General features: G+C 38.4%; 1 protein-coding gene and 1 pseudogene across 1 annotated transcript in view; one reads left to right on the top strand and one right to left on the bottom strand.

Moving 5' to 3' along the window:
- Nucleotides 1-17,199: 17,199 nt before the first annotated feature.
- LOC113929976 lies at nt 17,200-17,306 on the top strand (annotated as a pseudogene).
- A 2,561-nt stretch (nt 17,307-19,867) lies between these two features.
- The window catches only part of XRCC4 (X-ray repair cross complementing 4), a 285,081-nt gene continuing 277,725 nt past the window's right edge, over nt 19,868-27,223 (bottom strand). The window contains exon 9 of the mRNA XM_027606568.2: nt 19,868-19,932. The gene's annotated coding sequence lies outside the window, so the exon portion shown is untranslated. The remainder of the gene's footprint in view (nt 19,933-27,223) is intronic.

The following is a 27,223-nucleotide window of genomic DNA, read 5'->3' as shown; positions in this document are numbered from 1 at the left end:
AGCAAAAGATCAACAAGGAAATAAAGACTTTAAATGACACACTGGACCAAATGGACTTCACAGACAATTTCAGAACATTCCATCCCAAAGCAACGGAATACACATTCTTCACTAGTGCCCATGGAACATTCTCCAGAATTGATCACATCCTAGGTCACAAGTCAGGTCTCAACCGGTACCAAAAGATTGGGATCATTCCCTGAATATTTTCAGACCACAATGTTTTGAAACTAGAACTCAATCACAAGAGGAAAGTCGGAAAGAACTCAAATACATGGAGGCTAAAGAGCATCCTACTAAAGAATGAATGGATCAACCAGGAAATTAAAGAAGAATTAAAAAAATTCATGGAAACCAATGAAAATGAAAACACAACTGTTCAAAATCTTTGGGATACAGCAAAGGCAGTCCTGAGAGGAAAGTATATAGCAATACAAGGCTTTCTCAAGAAAAAAGAAAGGTCTCAAATACACAACCTAAACCTACACCTAAAAGGAGCTGGAGAAAGAACAGCAAATAAAGCCTAAACCCAGCAGGAGAAGAGAAATAATAAAGCTCAGAGCAGAAATCAATGAACTAGAAACCAAAAGAACAGGAGAACAGATCAACGAAACTAGGAGCTGGTTCTTTGAAAGAATTAACAAGATTGATAAACCCCTGGCCAGACTGATCAAAAAAAAAAAAGAGAAAGGACCCAAATCAACAAAATCATGAATGAAAGAGGAGAGATCACAACCAACACCAAAGAAATACAAACAATTATAAGAACATATTATGAGCAACTCTATGCCAGCAAATTAGATAACCTGGAAGAAATGGGTGCATTCCTAGAGATGTATCAACTACCAAAATTGAACCAGGAAGAAACAGAAAACCTGAACAGACCTATAACCACTAAGGAAATTGAAGCAGTCATCAAAAATCTCCCAACAAACAAAAGCCCAGGGCCAGATGGCTTCCCAGGGGAATTCTATCAGACATTCAAAGAAGAATTAATACCTATTCTCCTGAAACTGTTCCAAAAAATAGAAATGGAAGGAAAACTTCCAAACTCATTTTATGAGGCCAGCATTACCTTGATCCCCAAACCAGACAAAACCCCATCAAAAAGGAGAATTACAGGGCGCCTGGGTGGCTCAGTTGGTTGGGCGACTGCCTTCAGCTCAGGTCATGATCCTGGAGTCCCGGGATTGAGTCCCACATCGGGCTCCCTGCTCAGCAGGGAGTCTGCTTCTCCCTCAGACCCTCTTCCCTCTCGTGCTCTCTCTCTCTCATTCTTTCTCTCTTAAATAAATAAATAAAATCTTTGAAAAAAAAAGGAGAATTACAGACCAATATCCTTGGTGAACATGGATGCAAAAATTCTCACCAAAATACTAGCCAATAGGATCCAACAGTACATTAAAAGGATTATTCACCATGACCAAGTGGGATTTATCCCTGGGTTGCAAGGTTGGTTCAACATCCGCAAATCAACGTGATGCAATACATTAACAAAAGAAAGAACAAGAATCATATGATCCTCTCAATAGATGCAGAAAAAGCTTTTGACAAAGTACAGCATCCTTTCTTGATCAAAACTCTTCAGAGCATAGGGATAGAGGGTACATACCTCAATATCATAAAAGCCATCTATGAAAAACCTACAGCGAATATCATTCTCAATGGGGAAAAGCTGAGAGCTTTTCCCCTAAGGTCAGGAACGCGGCAGGGATGTCCACTCTCACCACTGCTATTCAACATAGTATTAGAAGTCCTAGCCACAGCAACCAGACAACAAAAAGAAATCAAAGGCATCCAAATCAGCAAAGAGGAAGTCAAACTCTTCACTCTTTGCAGATGATATGATACTGTATGTGGAAAACCCAAAAGACTCCACCCCAAAACCGCTAGAACTCATACAGGAATTCAGTAAAGTAGCAGGATATAAAATCAATGCACAGAAATCAGTGGCATTCCTATACACCAACAACAAGACAGAAGAGAGACAAATCAAGGAGTCGATCCCATTTACAATTGCACCCAAAACCATAAGATACCTAGGAATAAATTTAACCAAAGAGGCAAAGGATTTGTACTCAGAAAACTATAAAATACTCATGAAAGAAATTGAAGAAGACACAAAGAAATGGAAAAACGTTCCATGCTCATGGATTGGAAGAACAAACATTGTGAAGATGTCAATGCTACCTAGAGCAATCTACACATTCAATGCAATCCCCATCAAAATACCATCCACTTTTTTCAAAGAAATGGAACAAATAATCCTAAAATTTGTATGGAACCGGAAGAGACCCCGAATAGCCAGAGGAATATTGAAAAAGAAAAGCAAAGCGGGCGGCATCACAATCCCGGACTTCCAGCTCTATTACAAAGCTGTCATCATCAAGACAGTATGGTACTGGCACAAAAACAGACACATAGATCAATGGAACAGAATAGAGAGCCCAGAAATGGACCCTCAACTCTATGGTCAACTCATCTTTGACAAAGCAGGAAAGAATGTCCAATGGAAAAAAGACAGTCTCTTCAAAAAATGGTGTTGGGAAAATTGGACAGTCACATGCAGAAGAATGAAACTGGACCATTTCCTTACACCACACACAAAAATAGACTCCAAATGGTTGAAAGACCTAAACGTGAGACAGGAGTCCATCAAAATCCTAAAGGAGAACACAGGTAGCAACCTCTTCGACCTCAGCCGCAGCAGCTTCTTCCTAGAAACATCGCCAAAGGCAAGGGAAGCAAGGGCAAAAATGAACTATTGGGATTTCATCAAGATAAAAAGCTTTTGCACAACAAAAGAAACAGTCCACAAAACCAAAAGACAACCGACAGAATGGGAGAAAATATTTGCAAATGACATATCAGATAAAGGGATATTATCCAAAATCTATAAAGAACTTATCAAACTCAACACCCAAAGAACAAAGAATCCAATCAAGAAATGGGCAGTAGACATGAACAGATATTTTTCCAAAGAAGACACCCAAATGGCCAACAGACACATGAAAAAGTGCTCAACATCACTCGGCATCAGGGAAATCCAAATCAAAACCTCAATGAGATACCATCTCACACCAGTCAGCATGGCTCAAATTAACAAGTCAGGAAACGACAGATGTTGGCGGGGATGCGGAGAAAGGGGAACCCTCCTACACTGTTGGTGGGAATGCAAGCTGGTGCAACCCCTCTGGAAAACAGTATGGAGGTTCCTCAAACAGTTGAAAATGGAGCTACCATACGATCCAGCAATTGCACTACTGGGTATTTACCCCAAAGATACAAATGTAGGGATCCAAAGGGGTACATGCACCCCAATGTTTATAGCAGCAATGTCCACAATAGCCAGACTGTGGAAAGAGCCAAGATGTCCATTGACAGATTAATGGATAAAGAAGATGTAGTATATATACACAATGGAATATTATGCAGCCATCAAAAGGAATGAGATCTTGCCATTTGCAACGACGTGAATGGAACTGGAGGGTGTTATGCTGAGTGAAATAAGTCAATCAGAGAAAGACATGTATCATATGACCTCACTGATGTGAGGAATTCTTAATCTCAGGAAACAAACTGAGTGTTGCTGGAGTGGTGGGGGGTGGGAGGGATGGGGTGCCTGGGTGATAGACATTGGGGAGGGTATGTGCTATGGTGAGCGCTGTGAATTGTGCAAGACTGTTGAATCACAGATCTGTACTTCTGAAACAAATCATGCAACATATGTTAAGAAAAAAGAAAAAGAAGAAGATAGCAGGAGGGGAAGAATGAAGGGGAGTAGTCGGACGGGGAGACGAACCATGAGAGACGATGGACTCTGAAAAACAAACTGAGGGTTCTAGAGGGGAGGAGGGTAGGGCGATGGGTTAGCCTGGTGATGGGTATTAAAGAGGGCACATTCTGCGTGGAGCACTGGGTGTTATGCACAAACAATGAATCATGGAACACTACATCAAAAACTAATGATGTAATATATGGTGATTAACATAACAATAAAAATAAAAAAAAATTCTGCAATTATCTGTCAGTTGTTCTAAAACACACATGCGTAGTATTAGCAATTGCAAAATTAAATTTTGCCTCCACAGTCCTAAGAGATACTCTTCTACAAACACCTTGGGATTTATAGTTTAATATTCACAAGTTTTCCGCTTTCTTGAAAAGTCACTTCTTGCCCCCTTGTGTGCAAATATGTTCTATAGGAAATGGAACAGTCTTAAAAGCAAGCAATTTTTACTAAAGCGGAAGTTTTCTTACCCATACCTAGTGCTGTATTACTATAAACAAAATATTATTTTATCTACTATACCCCAAGTTGTAATGAGTGCTTTCAACTACTCTCGTATTGCTTGAATATTAGCTTTGTGTTTGCAAGTCTGAGAGACAGTCTCCAGTTCTCCCTGAGAGTCAGAAGGAAAGCAGGAGGACTTGTGGCCTGAGGTGAAGGCCCCTGGCGATGCTGGGCTCACCTGGCTGCTGGTGGTTGGCATGGGGCAGTACTGTTAGCCATTTTGAAATAATGATTTTAGAACAATTTTAACCTAAAATGCTGGGTAAAGTTACATTCAAAAAATTTGCAGCCAATAGTTTTTATTTCATTTTCTTATTTAAAAATTTTTTTTTAAAGATTTTATTTATTTATTTTAGAAAGGGAGAGAGAGGGAGTGCATAAGCAGGGCAAGGGCAGAGGCAGAGGGAGGGAGAAAATCTCAAGCCGACTACATGAGGCTCTATCTCATGACACCAAAATCATGACCTGAACCAAAACCAAGAGTCCGATGCTTCACTGACTGAGCCACCCAGGCGCCCAGCCAATAGTAGTTTTTAAATTGAATGGGACAACCACCATTAGGTTTTAAAAAGAATGTTGTCTTTGGTTAAAGTAAATGCACATGGCTGGCATTGATTTCTAACTTCTATTTTGGTTGACAAGTCTAATCATCATACTATTTCCCTGTTATGGAAACCAAAATATTTTGTTTCCAGGGTAGTGTTCATCCAAAAGATACTACAATCTCAGATGAACTCTAAATTTCTCTTATTCATTCTCCAAATACGATTATGATAATAAAAATAATGACAATAGTAAAAATAATAGTTATAATAGCCACCAATTGTTGAGCACCTAATGTAGGCCAAGCATATCTTCATGATAATCTTGAAAAGTAGATGTTATTATTCTAGTTGTACAGAAGAGAAATGTGAAGTTCAGAGGGGAAGGCCACCACCTCAAGCAGCCAAAATCTGTCTGATCCCACGACTGCTACTTCCATGTACCGCATACAGTCTAGTCTCTATATAGTTATATATTCCCATGTCAGGCTGCAACTGAATTTCCAAAGAATATTGTAACTTTCCAGGGAGTTGTTACTGTTTAGACAGGGGCCCACTTATTATTACTATTTTCTTCTTTACTAAACTGAAACTGAACAGAACAAGGACTGCCCTGCTCCCACCCTCCTTAAAGAAAGAATAATAAATAAATAAATAAATAAATAAAAAGAGGAGGGGAAGTGTGTGGCAAAACTAGTCATCACATGTGAATGGCCTCAGACACATTAAACACTCTGTAAATCCTTACCATCCCGGACATTCTGATAAACTCAGTTCTGGGGACATATTATTTTTATTTTGATAATTTGTCTTCGACCTCTTTCCGTTTTACGCAAGAACACAGAAAAATCAATTGGTGTTTTGTTTCATTGCTTTTATTCAATTAAATGCTTCCTTTTACCTTTTTTTTTTTCTACCATGCTTCAAAGTAACAACGTGATAGCATCAGCCTTGGATATTAGCCCTCACAGATAGAAATGTTCTTGAAATAAGCTCAGTAGGACTTTTTGTAATACATTACGCATGCTCTCAGACTCCTATCAGTCTCTGAGGTAGTCATAATAAACATGAACTAAAACCTCAAAATCTTCAGGAAATTCTGGCCTTAAAAAAAAAAAACTGTCTTTGGAGGTCTCGCCAAAGTTAATGTAATGTTTATAAATTGGGTCAATAATCTATAAAAATAAAAACAGAAATCATTTAAGAAAATAACTAAGAAATCTCTTTAAATGGTACTAAATTTACAGACTTAAAATTTTCCAACAAAAGTAAGACAGTGATTTCATAAGAATAGGACTCCTTAAGGGGAAAATGAGCATTAAACATTTTGGTGTTTCAAGTGCTCCATTTTCTTATTTTCAAGAGAAATTGGGATTTAGAAAAATAGTTTTTTGACATTTAAATGAAAGTGTAAAGTTTGTAAAGGATGTTTTATAAACATCAGTTCATTTGTTAAAATAGCTTTGAGGCAGTCTTGTCGCCATGTAAAGTTTAGCTTACCAGGAAAAGTTTAGACCAGACACAAAGTATTTTCATCTTACTGATATACCACTTAGAGATACCATGTACTTAGCAATCCTAGGTCACACGTTGTGACCTGGAGTGTATATCACAGCAAACCTCCTCAAGTTCATCTATTTTTATTACCTCTTGGCCACAAAGCACAATGTGTTTCAGTTTTAATTATTTCTAGAAATTACAATAGCCTAATGAACTCCTACTGAACACTTTGCACATTCCAGAAATTTCCAACTCAAATACTGATGATCTTCCTTATAACAAATCAACTTAAAGAGTTAATTTCCTTGTGGCTTCTACCTTTGAAAACATCTGCTCTTTTATAACATCCTCTTGCCTTCATATATGTCATTTCTATAACTTATAAGCTTCTTTTCCTGTCTCCCACCTTTGTTTATCTAGAAAAAAACTGACCAAAATTTCAAGACCTGGATTAAATGTATAGTAGTTCAAGTTTTTCTGAGGTGATTCTCCTGCTTATACCCCACACCTGCTCCTCCTGCCTTTCAGAATAGCTACTGTAAATTGCATGCCCTTTCACTATTACATGTATCACAGTATTATTACAATTCAAGGACTATGTGAGACTTTAAAAGCAAGGGCCATGTTTTGTTTTGTTTTGGTTTGTACCTGTATCCCAAATTTCTGGAGCAGTGCTTAACACCTAGGTATCCTAAAAAATTATTTCGTGAAAAATGAATGATGAGAAAGAACACATCTGTTTTCCATTTCAGATTTTTCAGGCATTTCAGATACTTCAGGAAACTTTTGTTTCCTTCTCAGTCCTCCGAACGAAGTAAAATCATCAGTGCACCTATTTTGTTGTCACTGAAAAATTATCCATGGACATATGAAAGTTGAAATAGTAAGAGACTGCCAGTGCTTGAAACGTGCCTTCGCCATTTTACTCGTCAAATAAACTCGGAAAAGTAACTTCATTCTACCCTCTCCTCAGGAAAAAAAAAAAAAAAGTTCTCGGTCTACTCACATGTAAAACAGGGACTGTACTCTCTTTACACCTCATAGGGTTCTTGTGAGGACTGAAGGATGTAATGTACACAGGAGGCTTTGCCCAAGGCCCAGCATCACGGGATCAGCTTTTATAAATGACAAATTATCAGGCTAGCATCTCATAATCTATTTCCTTTTAAAAAGCTGAAAAAAAAAATCCTCACTTTGTGGTGGCTTCTCCTTCTGCTCCACTTCTCCTCCCCCTCTTCCAACAGCTTTACTGAGATATGAGCGACAAACATATTAATATGTTCAGGGTTGCAAGATGAAAAAAGTTCTGGTGATGGTTGCACCAGACAACATGAATGTACTTAATGTCTGTACAGTTAAAAAATTATCAAAATGGTAAATTGTCTGTTACATATCTTTTACTACAATTTTAAACATTTAAAACATACTTTTCCAATGGCATACAATAAACTTCATGTATTAAAAGTGTACAATATTTTTGACAACTTTTGACATATGTGTACACCTGACACCATCACCACAGTAAAACAATGAACATATTTATCATCTCCAAAATATTCATTGTGTCCCTATGTAATCCTGCCCTTCCTCCACCTCTGCCCTCGCGCCTAGCCAACCGCTGATACTCTTTCTGTCACTATAGATTAACATATGTCTTCTAGAATTTTATATAAGTGGAGTGAGTATGTATTCTATGTAGTCTGGCTTCTTTCTTTGAGATTTACCCATGCTCTCGTAAGTATCAACAGATCATTCCTCTTTATTGTTGGGTAGTATACTATTGTATGTATTTTACCAATGTGTTTATTCATTCATCCCTTGATGGACATTTGGTTCATTTCCAGTTTTTTAGCCATTGCAAATAAAGATGCTATGAAGAGTCACACACACAAATCTAAGGACATATGCTTTCATTCTACTGTGTAAATAACTAGGACTGGAACGGCTGGATCTCATGGCATGTTTCTGTTTAACTTTTTAAAGAAACTTCTAACTTGTTGTCCAAAGTCACTGAGCCCTTTATATGACCACCAGCAGTGACTGAGAGTTTCAGTTCCTCAGTGGCTTGGACACATGACACTGTGGCCTGGAAACTCTCTTGGAAGTAAAGTGAGACAGTGGTGGGGCTCACCTTGTTTATTTCCTGTTGGTATCTCTTCTATTTTCTTGCTTGACTTCCAGTTACTTGCAAACCACTGTTTAATACATTTTGTCCAATATTCCAGCTATTTCTGGGAAGAGGATAGATCTAGGCCTTTTTATTTTACCTTGGTCTCAAGTGTAACTCTTGCATGCCTTCATTCGTATGATGTGAACAGTCTGATTTACCAAGTAAACCAAGAAAGATGTGATCATTAAATGAAACTGCAGTCATATCTCATGCTTTCTAATCTTTCAGTTTACAATAGACATCAAATAATTAGTCTATTATTTATATCGTGTTATATTTGCATCTTGAATCTTCATTATAAGTTGAGCTTAAGAAAATTCAATTTCTCACCTATTTATCTGGGAAGAAGAGAAGCAAAAGGGATATATGCTGGCCAGTTAGGTAATTATATCCTGGATATATATAACTGGTCAGTTAGTTGATTTTATACTGTTGGCACATTTGGATCAGAGAAAACAGTGCAGTGTGGAGTTTCTCAGCTCTGCACCCAATCAATTGTAAGAGCTTAATAAATGAAGATGGTTGTTGGTTTGGGTAGCTCAGAAACACAATTACACATCAGCTGAACTGCAAGAGATACATCTAAGGAATTTTCACTTATCCTATTTTACCTCTCCTGTGGTTTATCAAGCAACTCTCACTAAATAGGATTTGTAAAGAGCCCACTTGCTTTGCTTCCCTTGCTCTTGGTTGCTGATGAACACATACCACGTTATGCTTTGCCTCTTTTCTGGTGTCAACAGAGTGCTTCAGCTATTAAAAGAATATTTCCTGGCTTTGGGGAGTTAGTGTGAGCTAAATGCAGCCCTCCAACATCCCAAGAGGAAGGACAGCCCCTGAGACATTGTGACCTAAGCCACTGGCTAAAATTTTATGGGAAGTCACAGAAAGGAGAGGTCATGGGCTTCTGGATGTGAGTGTTCTAATTAGTGCACAGTTTAGGATCCAGTCCCCTCATGTTATCCTTCCATCTTTGCTTTGTTTCAAATGAAAGCCAACTTAGATGAGAAAACTATTCTAGACTCTAGGTGAAACCGCTGACATGTACACAGTGAGGTGGTAGGGTGGAAGGTGACAAATCTTCAGGAGAAGAGAAGTGGGTCCCAGGAGGTTGGACAATCTCTGGGGGAGCCTCTCACAGGTGAGTGTCCCATGGCAAAGAGAGGTCCTGAATACAAGATGTGCATTTGTAATAAATCCCTCCAATGCAGGTACAGACTGAGGATGGGACTGCGGAAGTGAAATACCATCACTATGTATAAAAGGCCTGCGAATAAATGTACCCACTTTTCAAGAGCTTCAAACATTAACTTTTTTGGTGCCAGAGGCCCTGGAGTGAGGCAAAACAAAAAACAATGGTAAAGAGTAAAGGGTGAGAAAGAACAGAAAACTTAAGTGGCATACGCTGAAGTCCTTAAAACGATAAAGCCAACGTTCTACCATAATTATCGGAAAATCATTTTTATTGTTTTCCCCAACTTTTGGATTGTGACAAAATCACATAACATAAAGCATGCTGTTTTGAATAACCATTTTTAAGTGTAGAGTTCAGTGATATTTAGTACACTCAAGATGGTTGTGCAACCATCAGCACTACCCATCTCTAGAGCTGTTTTTATGTTACAAAACTGAAATTCAATGCCCATTAAACACTAACTCCTCATGCCCCTCAATCCCTGGCAACCACCATTTTACCTTCTGTCTCTATGGTTTTGACTATTCCATGTACCTCACAGATTGAAATGTCTACCCTTATGTCAGTACCACTCTTGTTTTGATAACCGTAGCTTTGTGGCAAGCTTTGAAATCAGGAAGTATGAGTCCTCCAGCTTTGTTCTTCTTTTTCAGGATTTTTTGGCTATTCTAGGTCCCTCAAGATTTTTCTATTTCTGCAAAAAACATCACTGAGATTTTGAGACAAACTGCATTAAATCTATAGGTCACTTTGGGTAGCATGACCATCATAACAATATTAAGTCTTCTAGGTCTTCTTTAATTTATTTCACCAATGTTTTGTAATTTTCATCATACAAGTCCTTCACCTCCTTGGCTAAATTAATTCCTAAGTATTTTATTCTTTTTAATGTTACTATAAATAAAATTGTTTTCTTAACTTTGAAACTCCTGAATTGGGGTTCTAGTTTGATGAGAAAACAACAGAGCAACATAGTTACATACAAAATTTAAATGTATGTGGGTATTTTAATGTGCCTGTAAGGCTTGGTAATAATGTTTATCAGAGAATCCTTTTCTAAAATTAAAAAAAAATGAACACAGACATTCTATAAATGGTAGACATTCTATAAATGGTAGAAATTGATTATGTAATAGCAACATGAAAGAACAACTTTAAATGGTTCTGTATTTTATTAATCACAGTGGTCACACATATGTACATATGTACAAGCCCTATTAACCAGTGAGACTAGATGAGCCCATGGATACCCTCAAATATCTCTGTAATGCACAAATGGGCTACAATTATTATACATGGTATCTGACAAGTCAGAAAATATAAGAGAAATTTTTGTTTAAACAGTCAATATTTACATTTTCAAATGGCATACATAATATTTTTTCTTCCATCTCTAGACAACTTTTCAGGTACAGCATCTCTAAATTTAAACAATAGGTCCCAAATGCTAATCTGTAAAAGGAACTCTCCATACACTATTCTATTACCTCCAGACTCAAGAATATTAAAAGATCTGAAAATCCTTCAGCTAAATGCACACATATATACACACACACCTACATACAATAGCCCCACCCAAGAAGGTTTAGCTCAACTAACCTAGCATTTCCCCAAACTTAACATCTTGATGGTCAGCTCCCTAAGGGCAAAAACAGTGTATCTCTAGCACGTATCAAAGTACCTAGCACAGAGAGATGCCAACCAGCATCAGGTGAATGAATGAATGAATGAATGAATGAATGAAGTTTGGGAAACCAACAACTAAATCAGTTTGGTGCTTTCCATAGGCCACATACATAAAAATGTAATGCCAAAGTCAAATCTGTTTTGACACCTGAAACAAGCCAGTAACACTATGACTATCCTTTGCAGCCTTTAAAGTCTGGTGTAAGTCTCACTAATCCTAGCACACTTTCACTCTAGTTGTCATCAATCTTCTCCTCTGAAATGTTATAGCACTTTTAGTCTTTACCATATAATTTATACACTATCTTGTAGAACTCACTACAGCATGTTTGATTTACGACTATTTGACTTCTGGTGATGCACGTTGCTGGTGCTCTGTTAAGTTGTAACTATCATATGATAACAAGAGTGCAGCACACCAATAAACCTCTTGTTATTAACAATTATTGTATGATTAATAACTTTATGGCCCTTTATATCGACAAGGTTCATTTAAAACTATTATCTCATTTGATTTCACAATAATGGTGCAATGGATATTGGTACAATTATTCCCATTTTGTGGATGGTGCAGGTAAGAACCAAAGAAGTTAAGAAGTGTTTCAATGATTAGAAAGTTGTTAGATTATGGACTAAACCCAGCATTTATGACATCCGAAGCCCATTTACTTGCTTCCCGGTCTGTTTTCTGACTTGATCAAACTAAGCCTTGTTCTGACATTCAGAACATATCCAGTTCTCCAGTCTTCCTGCCCTGCACAACTTTTGTCCCAGACACTAGTTTCTAGACAATTAGTGATTCAAGAGGCTGGAAGGAGAGAAAGAAAGAAAGAAAGAGGAAATAGAAGTCCAAGGGAAGTAAAGAAAGGGAAAGATACTAAGAAGTAGAGACCCAGACTGCAGGACTCTAGGCCTATCTGGCTAGCAGATGTGTTTTGTTTGGCCACCACAGAGCGTTTTTGAAAAGAGTGAATTCATTGCCAACTTTTAAAATGGCAAGTGTTCTCGTCTATACTTCTAGCTTCTCTTGAAAATATGAAATGAATGGCAAATTAGGCTCAAATTTCTGCATGGCGACAATTTGCTCCAGCTGAGTAGTGGCCGCCCCCTTAAGACAGAGTGTGTGCCCTCCAGTGTACCCCAGTCCCAACACTCTCTCTTACGCGACTCCAGATAGCATCGCTCCTGCAGCTTCTTGAGGGATTTGCAGCTGTTTCTTCTGCATAAAGAAATCTGATGGGCTTCATTTTATGGCTGTCCTGGGCTTTCTATCGATATCGTCAGCTTGAACGGGTTTATTTTAACTACTAATAATTAGAGGGCTACCTGAAGCCAAACTCTTTTTTAGCTGAATAAATTCATTCACGGAACAAATCTTCATGGAGTGCCTGCTATGTACCTGGCATTGCTTAGGAATCAATCTCCTTAATTCAAAGTCATATCTTAGTTTTCCTCTAAGATGACTAACAATTACAATTACTATCTGGTAAAGAGTCAGTCTTATGTCTAAGACACAAACACTCTTAATTATGCATATTCAGGATCAAATTTCAACAATGATTTGGTCATAAAATCCAAGCAGAGCTTTAAGGATTCCCAAATGATGAAATAACCTGTAATAGATCAAGGTGCAGAAGGGTTGGTTTGGATATTCTAAAGATTTATGATTTTGTTTCTTCAACTGCATTACATAGAAAAACATACAAGTTTTTAATTGGGTTTGCCTCAAGAAGCCAGACAGACTTTGGTTCGGAGATAACAGATGAACCAAAGCTTACTCCTTAGTTCCTTTATGTGTTACCCAGAACTTGGAATACGTGAAAAGGTGAGCACAAAGCAGATGCACGGATAGGCTTCTCTAAATCTGATCTCCATCCCCAGATATCTCTTCAAAACTGCTATCCCACTCCCCGTAGAAACTCCACTTGGGGCGCCTGGGTGGCTCAGTTGGTTAGGCATCTGCCTTCAGCTCAGGCGTCCTGGGATCGAGCCCCATGTCTGGCTCCCCACTCAGTAGGGAATCTGTTTCTCCCTCTGCCCCTGGCCCTGCTTGTGCTCTCCCTCCCTCTCTCTCAAATAAATAAATAAAATCTTAAAAAAAGAAAGAAACTCTACTGAATTTCATTAATTCTATATGGCTATGCCTTTAATTTCTGATTCATTACAGTAAAGGAAAAGCAGGAAATTATGGTAAGGAAAAAGAGACCATCAAAAAAGGTTTTAGGTGATTTATTACCATGTGTATTAATATCCCGTGGCTGCCATAACAAATTAGTAAAACTTAATGGTTTAAAACAACAAAAATTTATTTTCTCACAGTTATGGACCAGAAGTCTAAACGTAGAAGTCAAGATGTTGGCAGGGCCACTCTCCCTCTGAAAGCACTTGGTTTGTGGCTGCAAAGTTAAAATACCTGCTTCTGTCTTCACATGACCTTTTCCTCTGTGTCTGTGTCTCCTCTTCTGTCTCTTCTAAGGATACTTGTCATAGGATTATCAGGGTAAACCAGGATAATCTCATTTTAAAATCCTTAACTTAATTACAGGTGCAAAGACCTTTTTTTCTAAATACGGTCACATTCATAGGTTCCAGGGGTTAAGATAATGGACATATATTTTAGTTGTTGTTAGTCCACCATTTTGACCGACTACACTATGTTTCACTGTTCGAACTCTTGATCACCTTTCAGAAACATTTATACCATACAGAAGTACTATTTCTACTTAGTTCGATGTGATGCTCGTGACTAATTCTATAAAGGGTTTAGCATCAAGTCCTTGGTCAACAACACAAGGTTTAATTCTACCATTATTTCTATATGAAAATTAGATGTGATTTATGGCATGCCTCTTATCTGTTTTCTGTAAATATTTAAATATAAGTTTTGCCAAAATAACAACGTAAGCTCTGAGAATCCAAGAACTGTGCCTTATATTTATTTCTGTTTTCTACTCAACACTGAAGACAGTCTAATGTATACAGATAGATATTTATTGCATGCTTATTGATGAGCACATTCATTTCAAATTACTTTGTCTGCAGTTTCTGTAGAGATTTTGCTAAGGGTATGAATATACAGGAGGAACAAGGGTAGTTTTTTTCTTAGAGTATATTTTCCTTCAGGGGTAGGGGGATGAATGACCAAGGTTAGCTCTAGGCATTTAATTTCTTCGTTTTTTGCCCCTCACTGAGTCCTTCCTCTTTGGCTGTTTGGATTAATGTACGTACCGGCTTCCAGAAGTTACAGGTAAGAAGAGCAAGCCTATAAAGCCTGTTCGAGAGCAGCAATACAAGAATATGGCTTAGAAATCTTGATGGCATCCTTTGAGTGATTTAGTCAGGACTGAGGCTCTACAGAATGGCCACTGGGAGAGATATCTCTAGAACTCAGGGAGAGTGTATTAATACCTTAGCTGGAACTGTTCTGAATGGCTTTCTTCAAAGGAAGGGAGGAAAGAAGGAAGGAGGGAGGGTCGGAGAGAACTTGTTTGAATAGATATTAGGATCAATAGAAGAGTTATTTTTAGGTTCAGAGCATTCCAAAAGTTTTTTGAGACATAGTAAGAGATGTCAGAGAAAGAGAAATTAAACAAAAGTTTGTAGAGAAGTGAAAAAATTTTGCACTCGGTTGGTGGGGTAGGAAACAGAAATTAAAATATCGGAATGTCATGAGCTAGCTAGTGGCACTTAATAGCAGAGAAATACTAATGAACAAGAAATACTAATGAAAATAAATGCTTGTGGAGAAGGCTAGAGAAATATAGAGCCTCAGTGCTGCAATTACAGTATGAATAGCTGGCCAATCTGGGGTTGCTGGAAGGAATCATTAGTGCTGATTAAATGAGTAAGGTCTTGCGCTAAAATAATAAAGTACCGTAGAGGCATCAGAAGCTGGGCTGAAGATTTGTAGCAATCCTCTTGATGTTTCATTAATTAACCAAGAATACCTTCTCTAAGCCTCTTTGAACCTCCACTAACAGAACTTATGGACACTTTTTCTAAGGTGGAGAAAGAAAACCTAGAATAATCATATCCTTTTGTTCATTTTAAGTAGAGGTCACATAGGTTCCCTTAAGCTCAGTGAAAACATTATCCAGGCAAAGACTCCACTTCACATTGAAATAACTACTAATCCAAAGCCTTAGATTAGCCTCTAAATGGTTTTCCTTTAAACAAGGAAAATTGTAAAACTCTGAACACTTGGTGAGGAACTGGATGAAAGGCTGGGCCCTCTAGACAGTTCGGCTTGGGAGACATGTGAACTCTACTATCCCTTTTCTGTCTGTCTAGCCAAGGCGTCTCTGAATGCTCAAGGATTGTTTTCAAACCAGACAGATAAGAGACTAAAAAGACCCAGTCTAAGTTTGCTGGACCTTATCTTTTTTCCCTTAAAATGCCTACCACACTGTGAATGTGAAACACAAATAGGTAAAAATAAAATCAAACGTGGTCAAAATAAACATGTCTTCTCTTGCCAAAATGAATATTTCTGTGATTTCTTTAGAGGCAGAGGCAATGACAAGGTTGAGATGTGTGTCAGGTGGAGGAAGGAGAAACTATGGGTAAGGACCTATGGGCTCCAGAGAACAAAGCTCCCTCTTGTTCTGGAGGGGAGGCCACTGTCTAGGGACGTGTCCACTAGGTGGCGATTCATCTCTTACATTTGTCCTACAATTGAAGGTCCAATCTGCTAAGCATTATAATGGGCATGAGAAAGGAAACCATGGATTATTTGGGTTAAAAATTGCTTTTCTCTGAAAATCAGTTTTGAACAATCCAAATATCCCTTTTAGGGTGAAAACTGAGTCCTATCATTTTGAAGATGTCCTAATCAAGGTTCTGAGCATTAAGCAGAGTTGAAGAACTCTGAAGCTGAAAGCAATCTTACAAACCATCCCAATGATCATCTGCTCAGCCTTGTTTTGCAAATGAAGACACTGCAAGCCAAAAATATCAATTCACTTGCCTAAGATTTTAGTATTAGACAGTGAGAGAGCTAGAATTAGATTCTATAACACTTTAGTCATCCTGGTCCAGGTTAAAAGCTTTTGTCAATAAATGTGCTGACACGCCTGTTAAATTCTAGGCACAGTCCTAGATTCTGGGGATGCAGAAATAGCACCTGTCTTGAATCACCCGTTACAGTACGGCTGGAGAAACGAATAACTGGATAGGCAATGGCAGTGCAGAGTGCATTAAACAAGGACCGATGCTGATGTCTGTCTGTTGCCCAGAGCAGAATGTGTCATATGACAAAGCGGCAACCCTTTGCTCCAGGACCCACACTGGAGTCAGATTGCCTCACAGATCGCAAGTGCAGGCAAGTGGTAGACATCAGAAGATGGGCAGGATGCAATCCCGCGGGGACCCAGAGGGCCAGGCAAGGTGGTGAGGAAAACATCTGGACAAGGAAGCTGAGCAGCAGTTGATTAGATAACAGAGTAAGGACACAAGAATCTGGCGTGCAAGTCAATGCTATCCTAGTCAAGAAACTTCCAATACCCACTGTGCTGGGACAAGAAGCAGTTCCAGGATCTGAGCCGCTCAGAAGCTGTTGGTTCTACACAAGTAGAACCCCATCCACTCTTTCTGCTTCCCTTGATAAAGCTATACAGAGAGACATTGAGTTTATTCACCTGGCAACTGCATCCAGCCGTGGCATTGTTCCCATCAAAAGTCTAACAAAACCCGCATGCAAAATCTCACAAACCCACGCTCATCTCAAAACACCCGAATGAAGATTGGTGAGGGGGGGAGGGGAGGAGGCATTACAGATAGTCGGGACATGGCCCCTTTTGAAAAGAAACTGTCAAGCTTTGCGCAGTGGCAGTATCGTAGCCAATGAGATTTATCCGAGGCGTGATTATTGCTAATTGAAAAGAAACTGTCTTGGAATCCATTTCTGAAGAATCTCTAGCTACGCAAGACTTACCACATACATGCTGCCAGAAACAGTTTCCAATTGAGAAGAAGCCTTGGGCCCTGGGAAAGACAGAAGCAAAAACACAAAGTAAATTTTGTGTGAGGAAGACAAGTTCTTCCTTTATCCTAAAACATGAATGCCAGAGCAGGCCAACAGTAATCCACTCCTACACAGATTGGGCCTGCAGATCTTAAATATGTGCCTGTTTTCTCTTTCAGGGAACTAGCTTTTCAGACCACAGAGAAAAGCCCACAGGTGAGTCTCAGATCCGAACAGGGTAAATACCGCGAGGCAAGGCACCACTAGGGCAAAGCTGAGTTTTCTGGTGGATGCTGACTGTATTTATTATCTCTAACTCCTGTCTTGAAATGTTTCACTTGAACCAAATATAAATCTTGGCTTGTTGGTTTGAATTTACCAGGACTGTTCAAACGTGTCTGGAATATGCCATTTACATGGGATGTTAATTTTTGAAGACACGATTTATAGTGTTTTTATCCTCCAAAAACACTGTGGCGTTATTTTAATGAAAAACTCGATATGGCATAGGCCTTGGGGAGGGCTTGTGGGTTGCTGACATTGTTCTATTTCTTGACCTCTATATGATAGTTCTAGGATATTTTGTCTTATAATCATTCATTGGGTTTATGTTTTATACTTTTTTTCATTGCGTTTCACAGTACCAAAAAAAAAAAAGTTTAACAAATGTTACGGTCTGTATTTTTGAATCTGTGAGGCCTTCAAGAAACTCAGTGAAGTGCTAGCAAATTCAATAGCAATATTCCATGAGATCTACTGACAATGAAAAACCAGTTTCCAGCTACATGATAGTTTCTTTCATAGCTGCACTTTGAAAGTAAAGTATTTTAATGTATATTTCCACTGTCTTTTTAGTGACTTGAAAACACTTCACAAACATCTTTTTGCTTTTCCTAGACTCCTGATACTACCCAGGTGAGGGGATGTTGGCCCAGTTAACCATATCATATAAATTAAGAAAATGGGAATTCTGAAAGCAATTTTTTCATGATTAAACTCTATCTTTTGAACTCTCACTTCTTAGTTTTAAACTTTCTCTCTGAGGAATGTGTTCCTGGCATAGTGCTATCTGCCATTCATTCACCTCAGAAAAGATAGTTGATTTCTCCAAAAGCATTTATCCTTCTGTTCACTTACTCTAGGTGTGTTAGTGACAGACCGTGAGACTCAGGGGCTCCAGATCCATGTTCACTACACCAGATCTGAGTTCTTAATACTTTCCTGAATGTTCTGCTAGTTTAAACTGGTTTTCCTATCTCCCTTTGTTAGACTGTGTATATATATCTCCTTTATATAATACTAGAAACAAACCACGTGAGTGTTATACTGCCAAGTTTAGATCCAATCAAAATTTGTGGTTTCTGTTTCAAACCGACCTTGAACCTTTGGTGTTTGGGACTGTTTAATTTTGGCACAGGTTTGCTTCCTGTTTCCAAGAATGACCTATTATTAGGCTCAAAGGCTTCTTGCCTATCTAATAAGTTCTTAGAAAGCAAATTAACATGGAGTGAGGGAATTTAGTAAGTTAAACATTCATGATAAGGAAATAAAACCTGGAAGAATCTAATAAGGAACACAAAGAAAATGTATTCGATACAAAATAATTTGTATTGAACAGAAGTCTAAAACATCCAAAACTAGCTTATACTTTTAAATATTTAAAATACTAAAGAGAAAAAAACCTAGTCCTTGAAACTGACCTCAAAGAGAAATTCTGAAATAATTTTACTTAGTTTATTGAAAAAAAAAAAAACAGGTCGGGTTAGAAATCGGGATGCACAGATGAAATTTTTCTCTGCCAATAACCAACTACTATATACAAGTTTTTAACCTTTGCTACTAATTTAACATTTTTTCATAGATAAGTTAGTAACTTTTATTTTTTAATACCAAAATACTTTATTGAATGGAATGGTGCAAAGGTACGAAGAAAGCAGAGGTGGCTGTTTTGGTGAGGCTTCCAGAAAGTGCGCAGGCGACACGTGTAAGTGCACGGTGTTATTCACCATGGGGAGTTGTTCCCACTGGTGATGAGGAAGGCTGCCGGAGGCTCCATGCACGCTCAGTACCACTGTCTCCCAGGGTGTGCTTGTCAAACATAGAGGCTGTGATGCCAGATTTGGGAACCCCTGTCTTGCCTACGTTTATTACACAATCATCCATTTATTAAATGGATTTTACCTGCTTATTTAGATCATGCGTCGCAAGAAAGTCAAACAAATGGGGGTCCTTTTCATCAGTGGATCACTTTACAGTTGTAGCAGTGATAGACTCACACACGATCTAGGTGTGTTGCACACAATCCATTGCAGTCAGCCCACATTCCCATCATTAGGAGCAGCTTTACTGATATCCTGAAGCAAATTCGTCCACCTTTTCGGTTCTGCAGGCCTGGCAGTGGTTGTGGGGCCCCTGCAGCGAGGATGCGGTCATCATGGCAGGTAAGTGGGAAGAGGTGGCGGCTGCACGGTAGGGGAATGGTGGCACCTTTGGGGCAGCTTGAGTGTAGAATGTGCCAGTCAAGTGGGGGCACAGCTCTGAGCAGCTGATCAGGAACAAGCCTCGGGTTCTGGCCCAGCACAGCTGAAGAAGGAAACTCTGGTCATTCTCTGCACGGAGCATCTGCCCACTCACTACAATTTTCATGCAGGAGTTTCAATCGTCAGAAAACAAGAATAGACTTCTGCTTCCAGCCATAAAGGAGTCATAGGAACCAGGTAAGTCCCTTTCTCTTAAACAACTAGAAATCCTAACAAAAGATGTGAAAGAATAATTTTCAGACCTTGGACAAGAAAAATCACAGGACCATTATCTCAGAGAAGGGCAACAGAGTGGAGGACTTATTGCATGGAGATAGTCTGCAGGCCACAGTATGGAACAATGTGGAATGTATAAAGCACGCAGGTTTCACTCAGCTGGGGAGACAGAGACAGCAGAGCTTGGGAAAGCCAAGGAAGTTAGAATTAATGGGACAGAGTACCAAAGGAAGGAAACGCACAGAGAGAAACGAGGAGTGAGAGAAAGTGAGAGAGAGCAAACTCTCTAATCTATAGAGGGGTCCCCTTAAGTCTTGGGCTGAGTACTGAGGTACACAACCATGAAAGGAAAACAATCAAGACCTGGTAAAGAACCTCTACGAAGTAGTAAGCTAGACAACCGCCAGAGCTCACACCAGGCTGGGAACATTTCTAGTTTTTACCAGTTAGAGTAGAATGGTCTTGTAGTATACAGGGCCTTGGGTAGAGTCCTCTGAAGGATATTGCCTTAGGCATGGGACTAAATTAGCCCTACACTAAAAGGTTGCTCTAGACATGCCCTAATAAAGCTTAAAAGCAAGACTAGAAAGGACCCAGCCAATTTCCAGTATCTTAACTGCAAGCCAGAAACATACTCCTTAAAGGAAAACAACAAAATCCAGCAGACAGTAATGTAAAATTCATAACATCTGTCATCCAATCAAAAGTTACCAATCATGAAAAGAAGTAGGAAAATATGATCAATAACTAGGAGAAATATATTAATTATGGACACAAACACATTAAGTAATGGAGATGAGGGGATTAACATACATACCAAGCCATTTAAAACAACCATTTTCAATATGCTTGCATATTCAACAAGGTGGAGGAAACATGAACATGACAATAAGAGAAAAAGGAGATATAAAAATGCTCAACTAGGCTTCAAAGAGATGAAAACTAGAGTATTGGAAATAAACAAAAAAAGAAAATCATGGGTGGGATTAATGGATGATTAGATCCTGCAGAAGAAAATCTCAGGAAACTTCAAGTGACAGCAATAGGAATCATCCTAAATGAAGCAGAGCGTGCGCGCGAGAGAACTAAAACTAATAAGTTGAATCTCACTGAGCTGTGGGACAATATCAACAGGTCTAACATACACAGAATTACAGTCCCTGAAGAACGGGAGAAAAGAGAACAGAAAAATGTTTCAAGCAATAAAGATAACATTTTTCAAATGTGTTGAAAACTAGAATGCCACAGATCAAATAATCTAATTACCTCCAGGCAGAAGAAACAAGGAAAACCCAAACAAGGCATCTCATAATCAAATGCCGATAATCGGTGAGAAGGAGAAAAACTTAAAAGAATCTAGAGAAAATGACATACGGCAGAAAAACAATGTAAATGATCCCAGATTTGTCAGCAGAAACCACAAATTCCATAAGGCAGCGACACGTCTGTAAAGGGCTAAAAGGGAAAAAAAAAAAAAAAAAGATCGTTACAAATAGAGGTATGAAGATCAGCAGACTTCTGGTCAAATGCTGTATAAGGCAATGAACAGTTCAGCTATACCTGTACAGTCCTGAAAGAAAGAACTATCAACACAGAATTCTACATCTGGTGAAGATACATTTCAAAAAGCAAGATTAAATAGACTGTTAACAAATAAATGTTGAGAGAATTCATTATCAGTAGATCTAAAACTATCAAATATGTTAAAGGAAATTCTTCAGACTGAAGGAAAATGAAATCAAAATAAAATCTGGATCTCTACAAAGGAATGAGGTCTGTCAAGAATGGTGAATATAAAATACATTTTTTTTCTCATTTTTTATATGTTAAGACAACTGAATGTTAACCGCAAAAGTAATAGCAATGTACTGTGGAGTTTAGAATATATAGAGAAGTGAGAAAGATTTGCAACATATAGAAAAATGACAGAATGATCTGTTTGCAGAATATAGGAGTAATTCCCATGAATTAATAAGGACAAAATTAAGTTTCTCACAAAAGAGAAAACACAAATGGCCCATGAGCATTTGAAAAGATTCTCAGGAGAAATTAATTAGATGCAGCTTAATATCACAATGAGATCCCACCTAAAATCCACCAATTGGCAAAAATTAGAAAGTTTGAGAACACTGGGTGTTGGTGACAATATAGAAATAGAGACTCATTGTCTGCTGGTATAACTACTGTGGGGGAAAAATGCACTGTCTAGTAAAATTCTACTCCTATGTAGTCTGTAGAGAAACTCTTGAGTATGTATACTGGGATCTATACAAGAATGTGCATCATGACAATCTTTGTAGTACTAAAAACTTAGAAACTTAAGTGTATGCTGACAACTGAATGGATAAATTAATTATAGTATAGTCTTACAATGATATACTGTACACCAGTAAAAAAAAAAAAAAAGTTTATGATTACATGCAACAATGTGAATAAATCACAGAACCATAACATTAAACAAAAATAGCAAGTCAAGTATTGCTTATCATTTATATGATACAATACCAAAAACAGGCCAAACTAAATAAAATACTGTTGTCTTTCTGCTAGATCCTTCAGTGTATTTATCATAGCAAAATTAAAGTCCCTGTCTGATATTATCTTACACTTGGCTGACTTTGCATCTGATTCTATTGACCATCTGATTCTTTTCTCCTCTTGACTGTGGCCCCAAGTTTTTTACCACTTAGCAGAACCCAAACTTTTTTACTGTGCGCCTACTATTGTGCATATAGGAACAGTGGAAACTGAAGAAATATTTACCTCTAGAAAAAGGCATGCCCTATTTCTGTCATCCCACCAGTATAAAGACTGAGTCAATCTACTTTACAGATTAGTTGGGTCTTGGCTTTGTTACAGCTGTACTTATTTAGTTCACCACTGGACTCAAATGACTTGATGGAGGAATCAGGACCTTCCCTTCAGTAGGACCTGAGATCTGAGCCGTCACAAAGCTCTAGAGATTTTTGCACTCTATAGCCTAGCTTCTACCTCTTTGAATGTGGGTTGTATCTCTTTGCTTTACAGCTTGTGAAAGCCAGTTTTGGGGAGTCTAAAGAGTTCCCTTTGCTCACTAGGGCTGTTATTGGCCTTCTGTATCCCAGGAAATTTCTTGTCTTAGCCTTGGGAGGGCCAAGATGATGCATTCAATGGAGGCCTTAAAAGTCTTGAAGAGATTCCACTCTCTTGCCCTGCTCGCAGCCTTCAGCAGGTGTTACCATGCTCTCAAGGAAGGCCTGGAGATCCTCGGAGGCATTTCTCCTCATTCTCCTGCCCTGATTGCAGCCTTCAGTGTTTTACCCCACGACTCAGTGAAACCTGTGGGAATGAGGTGGTAGGTAGGCGAAGGGAGACTTGCTCTGGGTTTGGACTCCTTGAGATCCTAATCTGTCCCACCAGCTCACATGCAGCTGCTAAAAGGTTGTTGAAAGTTTGGCTGTTTTTGTGTCACTCCATTCTGTGGCAGACTTCTTTTCCCACTGTGCATTAGACATTAAAGTAGCCACAGATCTCTCTTCTTTCCTGGGAATGGTTAATTACTTTCTGGATTTTAGTTCATTTAGCTTTCTTACATCTTCAGTACTCTGATTAGTTTTAAATACCAAAATTGTGTAAGTTATCTGGACTGTTCTCATTGTTAGAAATGACAAACTTGTGACTTACTAAACTATAAGTGGAAGCAAAAGATGAAATTTTGAGTTTTAAAAAGATTCGCAAACAAGTCCTTTAAAAATTGTGGGGTTTTTTTTAACCAAATTAAAAAGTATTGCATATTCATTATTAAAACTCATATTATATGAAAATGACAAAAATCTCAGATACATAAATATTGAGTGCCACCCTCCAGACTAATCACAGGTAAGAGTTTGTGGTAGTATTACTCTAAATAGCAAACACAATTTGTAATCTCAAAAACAATCTGATTCACCAAGACTGATTTTAAACACAACTGTGTATGTTGCTTGAGGTGGGTTAACACTATCCATTTCTCCACGCAATTAGGATAGATGGTGTCTCCAAATAAAATTACTGTCCTGAAAATTTATGAACAGCATGCATGCAACAACTTTCCTCTTCTCTTTTCTCAACAAGTCTTGATCCTAGCCTAACCTTATGATAACAAAATTTCATTGTAGCAAAATAACCTTAGCTACATTTTGACTGAAGATCTACACAGATCACAGAGAAACAGATTAGCTGAATGAAACTGTAATCAAACTAATATGTAGGCTTGATGGATGCTGTGTTGAGAGAATCTCCAGAAGTTAATACCATTGGGCTGTTTTGCCAATGCAGAGACTGGCATGTATTATTAGTCAGAGTTCTCTAGAGAAAGAAAACCAATAGGAAATATATATGTAGGACTTGGCTTATGTTGTTCTGGAGGTTAGTAAGTCACACAATTTGCTCTCTGTAAGGTAGAGACCCAGGAAAGGTGGTGGTGTAATTCACGCTGAGTTTGAAGGCCTGAGCAGCAGGGGAGCTGATAATGTAAATCCCCATGTTGGACAAAGGGCTGAAAAGAACAGCAGGAAGGGGGGCTGCTGGTGTAAGTCCCAGAGTCCAAAGGCCATAGAACAGGAGCTCCAACGTTCTAGGACAGGAGATGATGGGTGTCCCAGCACAACAAGAGAGAATTTGCTCTTCCTCTGCCTTTTTGTTCTACTCAGGTCCTAAAAGGATTGGATGATGCCTAACCACATTGGTGAGAGTGGATCTTCTTTATTTAACCTCATGATTCAAATGTTAATCTCTTCCAGAAAACCCTCACAGACACGCCTCAGAATGTTCACCAGCTATCTGGGCATGCATTAGCCCAGTCAAAATGACACATAAAACAGTGCATGACTGAGACTGAGAAAAGAGAGAGCCATTCACTTACCTGAAAAAAATTGTGGATATAAATATATCATCTTTGCTTTGTTCATTTTTGTTGATAACTTGAACATTAGGTTTATGAGCCTATTTAAAGATAACAAATTTTTTTCCTGAGGAATTCAAATGAATAATAAGTTTAGTATATTTCAGGACCTCCAAAAAAATTTAGAAACACTCAATACTCATGATAAAAAGGATACTTTGTGGCTGTGTGATGGTGTGCCCCAATAGATATTTCAGGTTGGTGATCCAGAAGTTACAAAGGCACATTGTTTTTCTTAAGGAAGAAGTATAGCCCCAATAGACTGTCTCAGTTTATGTCTATTTCATTGCTTATTCCATTGAATTGTACGGCAAACCTTTACAGCTTAAGTTACTCAATCACTCAACAAACATGTATAGACCACCTGTTATATGCTAGGTGCTGTGCTAAGTGCTCTAGGTATTAGGATAGGAAAGTGAGCAAAATCAAATACAATTCTTGCCCCTGTGTTGTTTATACACTGCTTGGTAAGATAGATACTGTTCCAACAATCACAATACATAATGTAAAACTACAAGTGGAGATAAGTGCTCTCCTTCTAAGGAATGTGTTTTATAAAAGCATACAACAAGAGAATCTGACCTAGACTGAGGTGGTCAGAAAGGGTTTCTTCGAATGTGAGATCTACAGCATGAACGAGGATTAACTAAATGAGTGGAAGAGGTGTGGTTTAGATGAAGTGAACAGCACGTGCACAGGCCACGTGCCAAGTATTGCTTTAGGGACTTCAGACTAGTAGAGCCTTATAAGTGGCATAAATTGAGGGAGATGACGGTTGGAGATGGGGCAGAGAGGCGTGCAGAGGTTTGACTATGTAGAGCTTTAAGAGACTGAAATGTTCTAGTCTTTATCCTAACAGAAACAAGAAGCAATTAGAGGGAATTTGGGGAGGGGTGGGGGAAGGCAGCGGGAGAGTGACTTACCAGGAATAACATTTTGAAAATACCACCCTATTTTCAATACGGGGTAAGTCTAGAAGGCACCAGCATGAATATAGGAAGATAGCCAGTAGATTTTGCCAGTAGACTTGGTGGGAGGAACAGTCTTCATACTAGAATCTTGTGAGTAAAGAATGAGAGAAATGAGCTATGATTTGAGATATTTAAGAGGTAAAATTGACAGAACTTGATGACAGATTTGAATTGGGGGAGGTAAGGAAGAAGGAAACATCACGGATCACTTTTACAATTTGATTGGATGGTGAGGCCTGTATGACTCCTTAGCTGAAGATCATGAATTTAATCTCAGGTATTTTAAGTATGTTAAGTTTTTAAATCAGCTGTCAAATAAGCAATTGTATTTACAGGTCTGGAGTCTAGAGGGAATGTTCAGACTAAATACACAGTAGTAAGATAGATATCTAAAGTATGATGATGGAAGAAGTTAAGGGGAAAATTACAGAGTGAAAAGATAAAAAAACAAAACAAGACAAAACTACGGCGTATTTAGTTTTCCAAAAGTGCAATGTGTCTCCCTCCTGACATGATGCCCTGAGAAGGACACAACATCACTTCTGTGAAATATCTCCCCACAAAGGTTTACCTGATTCTAATCATAAAGAAACATGAGACAATCAAAATTAAGGAACATTCTACAAAATAATATTTTTTGAAGAGTCAAGGTCAAGAAAATGAAAGGAAGCCTGAAGAATTGTTCCAGATTAAATGAGTCTAACATAACAACTAAATGCAATGAATGATGGGCTAAATTGGATCTTAGAGCTCTTGTAATGGTACAAGGAAAAGCGTTAGGTGATAAAGCTTCTTGGCATAAATAGTCAATCATTTACCACTTGATTATAAGTGACAAAAAGGCAGGAACCATGTCAGTCTTACTCATTACTATACACTCAGTGACTACGGGCCAAAATGCTTCACATACATAGCTACTTAATAAATATTTTCTAAAATAAGGGATACATGAATAGTGTATTCTTGGTGGATTTTTAGATCTTTTAGTTGCCATTCTCATTTTCTGAATTTGGTTGGTTTTTCAGCCACTTGCCATTTCCAATTGCTGAACTTCTTGGTTCCTATAGAATTATAAGTGGTGAGAGGGTGTATTGACTGTTGCTAATCCTCCTACTGTCCCCTGCTTCCTCCCCCCTAATGACTAAGCCAATGACTTTCATGCCCATAGTCACCCCACGGACATATCATAAGATTGAGAAATTCAATATAGCTCACAACCAGGAGAA

Source organism: Zalophus californianus, chromosome 5 (assembly GCF_009762305.2).
Source record: "Zalophus californianus isolate mZalCal1 chromosome 5, mZalCal1.pri.v2, whole genome shotgun sequence".
In the NCBI taxonomy this organism is placed as follows: domain Eukaryota; kingdom Metazoa; phylum Chordata; class Mammalia; order Carnivora; family Otariidae; genus Zalophus; species Zalophus californianus.
The sequence above is the reverse complement of the archived record's forward strand: the minus strand, read 5'-3'. Positions and strand labels throughout refer to the sequence as shown.